Below are 6,000 nucleotides of genomic sequence, written 5' to 3'. Positions count from 1 at the left end.
GAACAAGTCTTGGTGGGTTACTTCTACGCACCAAACCTACTTCAGCACCCTTGGGTTTTCTTGAATTAGATGAACCTTGGCTAGGTTTCATACATTTGGGGTTCGTTGATCTTTTGGTGTTATTGATTGTGATTTCCTTGAATTTTCGTGTGGATGAAGGTTAGAGAGTATTACAGAGGTTTTCTTGACCAAGAATGATGAAAATATGATTTTGGTCGAGTCAGGTCTTATTTAAAGTAGTCCGAAAAGTCTGGACAAAATCTCTGTCACCACTTGCAGCGGACTGCGGCGTCGCATGTCGTGTCTGCCCAGTCGCATCTTGCGTCGCATCCGGTGACGGGCGATTTTCTCGACGAACAGTCTGTCGTAAAATGGCCATAACTTTTTGTGTAAAGCTCCGTTCAAGACCCATAATATACCGTTGGAAAGCTATTTCAAAGGTCTACAACTTTCATCAAGGAAGTTTTCCCAAATTCTCAATTAATAATGGGGTTATGATCATTGGAAGTAAGACCTTCTATAAACTCACTTGCAAACATGCCCCGTAGAGTGGTTTTCAACTTTGCTTTGCCCAAAGACATTTCTTATGACTTTATTGGTTTTCAAAACACTTCCTATAACCCTCATATTGGTTCCATTATATTATCATCTTATGAGTCAAACTTACGCCCGAAGCTACGAGGTGTTACAAATACGCCCTTTTTTTTTTCTTCCTTCGTTCATTTCTTATTTCCCTTTATGATACCATAGCTTGCTCGTATGTATGTCTATTCCTCGTATATTCATCCTGTTTCATTTATAATTGTATTTCTATTCCAAGTCCACTGTCATATGCCATCACTGTCTACCTTTGGCCAACCTTACTAATTTATTAAACTTCTTTTTATTGTTGACGATCACGTAACTTCTTTTAATCAATTCATAACTGTGCTTTCTCGTACTTCTGCCCTCAAGGTCCTCCTTGGTTTCCTTTACTCTTAAAGGGCTCTTTCCCGTTTACCACTTAATATTATCTACCTGGAAGTCTACAGAACATTCCACTATGAGTACAAACCCATCTTGATCTCGTGTATATATATATATATACTTCTAGGGTGGAACTTTTTCGTACTCGTTAACTTCTTTTTCCATATCAATATCTGTTTGTTATCTCTTACTAGCCAATCTAATCTATAAATCGTAATACCGTATTTGAGTTCCTAATGTCAACTTTCTTTATGTTTCCAATAGGTCTCAATCCTCCGAAATCTCGAATGCAACTCATTCCAGTTTCTTTAATTACTAATCATTTCCCCCCCAGGGTTCCACCTTTAAATTAAATTAAGATCATTCTAAAATTTCTCTTTGAAAGCATCGCATAGTTGTTCCTTCAATCATGACTTACCAAATGGCTGATGGTCACATTTTTCCTTAAATCTTTCTCTATAGACATGCAAACAATTCAATTTGTAAAAATTTCGGCAGAGTTTCCTCTATAATTCTTACTACCTTATTCACGCACACACCAGTAAAACACATCCAATGCCCCATAGAGCAATCACAAATACCCACAATATCTTGCTCAGAGTTCTTATATCAACGTCTATCCATATTAATAAAACGGGAAACATACCTTTCGAATGAACAACTTCAATTCTCAGCAATTACTCGTAGCGGCATAATCAACTGCTTATCCACGATTAAAACATTTTGGTTAGGATTAGGGACATTATATCCTATGATATAGCTCTATGGCACAATCTAAGATAAGAAAGAAAGGCCAATGGTTCCTAAATGCCCTGCAGCCTCTTGTTTATAAGTGTGGCGCGCTTCACACCCATAAACAAGACTCTACTAGACACGGCTCATAGACATTCCCTAGGACGAACTGCTTTGATACCACTTTGTCACGACCCAACCAAAGGGCCATGACGGGCACCCGGAGCTAACCTACCAAGTACCTCTAAGCATACATCTCATAATCATTTTTGGGTAGATCCCAAAGGTAGCTCATGGTTGTCATAACCTGTAAGGACACATACCATAACATAACATAATGGTGCATCTCTATATAATCATCAACAATTATGCTCGTCATCACCAGCCGACAAGGCTACCAATATATTATACAATAATATGACCCGGTGGAGCTATAAAATGTCTAACTGTACACACACGTCTACGAGCCTCTACATAGAATACAAATGATCATAAGGACCAATACCAAATAGACTGCAGCTCCGAAGTAAGTGGAGTGCTCCTGAGAATCCGCTGATAAAACACCTACGGTCCGAACTGTCTCCCTACCTACTGCGGGCATGAGCGCGGTGTCCCACAAGAAAGGGACGTACACGAATAATGTACTAAGTATGTAAGGCATGAATAACAACATAATATAGATATGAAAGGCAACATGGAATAAGAGAGATAACACACGTACATGTGGATGCCTCATAAGGCGGGTGTCATGCATGCTTAGTCTTTTAAAAAAAAATATTTTTATACATATATATAGTACCATGTCCGGCCATTAAGGCTCGGTGTTATACATATAGTATCATGTCAGGCCATTAAGGCTCGGTCTTATATATATAGTATCATGCCCGGTCATTAAGGCTCGGTGTTACATATATAGTATCATGCCCGGCCATTAAGGCTCGGTGTTATCATCATTAGCCCGCGTCCGGGGCAATATCATAATATGCCCACTGCAGTAGTGTGCACAATAGTTGTTGTACCCGGCCGACTATAGCGTGGCTCGGTGTGAGAAAATACATACATATATATATAAAGCATGCATGAGAGCTAAATAAAAGCTACGACTCCATCGGAGTAACGTAAGGTCGGTAACCTCCGATTTATATTATGGAGCAATCATCATTGTTATATCTCACCTTGAAGGAATAATTATTATAAGGTGAGATCAATAACAATGAATGAAATCAAGATAATCATGAAATAAGCTCCATACTCTCATAATACCATTAAAAGCATTTGGATTTTCTAGAATTAAGATCATCATCATCATGTTCATCATAGAAAACATCTCATCTTTAGTATCATAAGAAGCTTTTAAGAATTATGAACTTCTAACTTTTGGAAGTAAGAAGGTTATGGAAACATATATGGAATCATAACATAGGAATCATGCCTTTTGAACAAAATCATAAGATGAGATCAACATCAACAAATATAATCAAAAATCTTGAAACCAGCTCAGTAATCTCATAATGACATTAAAACCATAACTTTGGAATCTCCAGAAATGGGATCATCATAATCCTCATCATGGTCCTTATAGAAAACATTCATCTTTAGCATCATAAGGATTTTGAGAATCATGAACTGCTAGTATTTTCGGAATTAGGGTATTATGAAAGTCGTGTATGCGTTCATAAGAAAAGAATCACGCCTTTAAAAGAAAGAGGAATAGCCTTAACATACCCTTTGGTCTCCTTAACTACTAAATGTTTATCCTTCCAAGCTCATAAATCTATATGTAAACCATTCATACTATTGTTAGGCTCATTTTCATATGCTTATCTTAAGCCTTCAATTTAAATCCATTTAGAATCTGCCGAAATTCGAGCAGCATCCTTGTTTATATGCCTAGCCCGAAATCACAATCCAATAACCAACAACAACAACAACAACAATACCAACATCACAACAACATTATCAACACCAATAGGCTCCATAAAACATCCCACACGATGTTTTCCCAGTTTCTCAACTAACCAACTTATTATACGACTATTTAATAACTTTATCTCCAAAAATAAACTGAAATTAATATTAATAAGGAGAGATTCATACCTTATTCTTGCTAGAGCAGCAATATCTTCAATATTTACTTTGAATCCAAGCCAATTCCAATACAAGACAAAACTATAATCGCGACTACACGTTACCTGAACCTCGATTAATATTCCGTCACTTGAAATTACTCAAAATCCTCACTTTTATGGGGTTTATATGCTCTCTCATCCTTGCTGATTTTTTTGGAATACTTGGGAGATTATTATGACAAAAAAGAGGGGTTTTAACCCTTATATAGTGTGCTAAAGTCGGTGGCACTGTAGCAGCGCTGTAGCAGCGCATTTCCTTCTGTTAGCCTAACTTGTAACGTCCATAATTCTCTATTCCAATGTCGTATCGACGAGCGGTTTGTTGTGTCGGAAACTAGACTCGACGAAATTCACTTTAGGCTTTTGAAACACCTTAAAACTCCTAATATACTAAAAGATATTCTTCCTCCAAGTTGGACCAAAATTGCCCTTCATATTTTCTTCAAAGTTCCAACAAATTTAATTTCCTTGATCCACTTGCCCCCCAATCCTTCCGTAGCTTATTATATGAACTTAAACCCCCGTAACCATGAGATAGGTGCATACAATCACACATCCTGGGAAGTCCTCCAAGTCTACACTTAAAACAAATAATGCCTAATAGATTTCACGTACAAAATTACGAGGTGTAACAGTTTGGATCTCTAGTGTACTCTTCTGAAAAACAAGAACTACAACCTACCGTGTACGTATTTGTCGTTATTGATTTCTCTCAGGCACCAAACGTTCAAGAAAATAGTTCTTCGAAAAATTAAATATCAATTTTTCGATCAAGTTCTATCATCCTAACTTTATAGTATTATTTTTCTTTTATAATTTGTTTTTTTTTTTTTGACATTTTACGTTGGTACATATTGTCTTTTTAAATATTTATAGAATATAAATATATCAACTAACAAAAGAATTACTAGAAGAAATCAATTATAAAATATTTATATTCATAATTTTGCATCTCAAACAAATGAAAAATGAATGTGAAAGTTTTTTTTTTTTTTTCCAATTTTTCGAAAATTGTTAAGGCCCCTCCTTAAGCTTTTGTTCTAGCCCTTCATCAACATTGAGCCGCCCCTCCAAACAACTCACGGGTCACGACCCATAAGAATTACTATGTAGCAAATTGAAAGGTAATTTTGTCTTTTAATTTAATTTATAAAACAAGAAGAGCTCGCATTATATGTTCTAACAAGAAATTATTCTCACAAAAAATCATTTGCAAATTCAGTTAAATTCTTCAATAAAAATTGTTTAACTACGTCAAAGTGATTTGAAGTATACTTTCACCAGCGTTTAAATCAGCCGACTTAGTTTAGTGATAAATAAATTAATCCTTTAACCTCATTCACAATAAAATTCTACTTTAATAACGTCACTCGTTATATGTCAAGTTTGTTAATGACTCATTCTTTCCAATATTAAGAGGTGTAGTTTCAAATATTAAAATAATAACACGGTTATGCTAAATAAATTTAAAAAAAATACGAGAAATTACATGAAACCACAAGAAGTAAAGGTTGGAATGAGAAGAAAGAAAATGAAAAATAAATAATATAAAAAGAAAAAAATAACTTTTTCAGATCTCTTATGTATAAAAAATAAAAATCTCTTGTAAAAGGATCATAAAACTAAACAAAATTTGTAAATGGCCAAATAACTATTTCTCCTGGTTTTTTCTAGTTCTCTTATCATCTTAATTAGGTCCATGACATTGTTTTATAGTATTATACTCTTCTCTTATCGATCTTTTTATAATTTTTTTTATCAATAGCCAATTTGTTCTTACTTTAAGCATGGAAGGAAACATGATAAGTATACACTCTGCAAAAGACTACATGCAACGTAACCTCTTCTCTACTTCTTGATACAAAATTTTGTATCAAGAAAAAGTACCAATTCCAATTATTGAAGGTACTTATTGTTTAACTAATAAGTAACCTAAACGTGGCTAACTAAGTGTCACTAGGAAAGAGAAGAAATGCTTAAAAGAGAAAAGAACAAATCAAAGTATCCTAAACGTGGCTAACTAAGCGTCTAAGTGTCACTAGGAAAGAGAAGAAATGCTTAAAAGAGAAAAGAACAAATCATGACTGTATTGATAACTGTCACTAGGAAGGAGAAGAAATACAGTCATGATTTTAGTCAATACAGTCATGATTTGTTCTTTTAAGCTTTTTCT

At 34.9% G+C, this 6,000-nt stretch overlaps 1 long non-coding RNA gene across 1 annotated transcript in view; it reads right to left on the bottom strand.

The window, feature by feature from the left end:
- Nucleotides 1-2,290, bottom strand: part of LOC132058129 (uncharacterized) — a 10,743-nt gene extending 8,453 nt beyond the window's left edge. Inside the window, exon 1 of the long non-coding RNA XR_009415190.1 lies at nucleotides 2,204-2,290. This is a non-coding gene — a long non-coding RNA (uncharacterized LOC132058129). The remainder of the gene's footprint in view (nucleotides 1-2,203) is intronic.
- Between the last annotated feature and the right edge of the window lie 3,710 nt (nucleotides 2,291-6,000).

The sequence above is a fragment of the Lycium ferocissimum genome, chromosome 5, assembly GCF_029784015.1.
Source record: "Lycium ferocissimum isolate CSIRO_LF1 chromosome 5, AGI_CSIRO_Lferr_CH_V1, whole genome shotgun sequence".
NCBI lineage: Eukaryota > Viridiplantae > Streptophyta > Magnoliopsida > Solanales > Solanaceae > Lycium > Lycium ferocissimum.
The sequence above is the reverse complement of the archived record's forward strand: the minus strand, read 5'-3'. Positions and strand labels throughout refer to the sequence as shown.